The sequence below is a fragment of the Priapulus caudatus genome, unplaced genomic scaffold (assembly GCF_000485595.1).
Source record: "Priapulus caudatus unplaced genomic scaffold, Priapulus_caudatus-5.0.1 Scaffold1118, whole genome shotgun sequence".
NCBI classification, from domain to species: domain Eukaryota; kingdom Metazoa; phylum Priapulida; class Priapulimorpha; order Priapulimorphida; family Priapulidae; genus Priapulus; species Priapulus caudatus.
The window spans coordinates 8,444-9,141 of record NW_014578179.1 but is presented as its reverse complement, the minus strand read 5'-3'; the positions used below and the strand labels follow the sequence as shown (position 1 = coordinate 9,141).

Sequence of the window (698 nt, the reverse complement as noted above, 5' to 3'; positions counted from 1 at the left end):
GAGAGAGAGAGAGAGAGAGAGAGAGAGAGAGAGAGAGAGAGAGAGAGAGAGGGAGAGAGAGAGAGAGAGAGAGAGAGAGAGAGAGAGAAATGTGATTCAGAGCACATTCACTGCAGTTTAACATTTTCCTTTCATATTTTACATCCAACATTTAGCTTTTGACATAAAAATATTATACATGGTTTATGACGTCTTCATATGATCATGATGCATCGTAACCTCAAAATTATGGAAACGCTGTAACTTCATCGATTTCATTTTTCTCGAGCTAAGTAACTTTAACTCGAGGGAATAAATCGCCACTGCTACGTACCTACCCTGCCGTCAGGCACGTGGATATATTGATCAACAGGTGATCTACACTGATCTATCACTGATCTACAGGTGATCTACACTGATCTATCACTGATCTACAGAGATCTTTGTCTTGAGAGGTTATCCCCGTGCTCCCGCGTGGACATGGTAGCTGTCCACCTGTGTTCATCCTAAGTAACTCAAGGTCTTCCTATACACACACACGCAGAATTCTAACGATGTAGCAGGTGTCACGGTAATCCTAGACTCGTTGTCATGGCTACTTAGTGAGCTTAGTGTTTCGTAAGTCTCGTTGTGTCTACTACTAGACCGCGGGGTGAACCCCCAAATTGTGATTTTTTGCGCCCACCGAGTGGCAACTACATAATATGCTCACATATTGT

General features: G+C 43.0%; 1 protein-coding gene across 1 annotated transcript in view; it reads left to right on the top strand.

Moving 5' to 3' along the window:
* The window catches only part of LOC106815450 (intraflagellar transport protein 122 homolog), a 45,726-nt gene that overhangs the window by 43,935 nt on the left and 1,093 nt on the right, over positions 1–698 (top strand). The window lies entirely within an intron of this gene.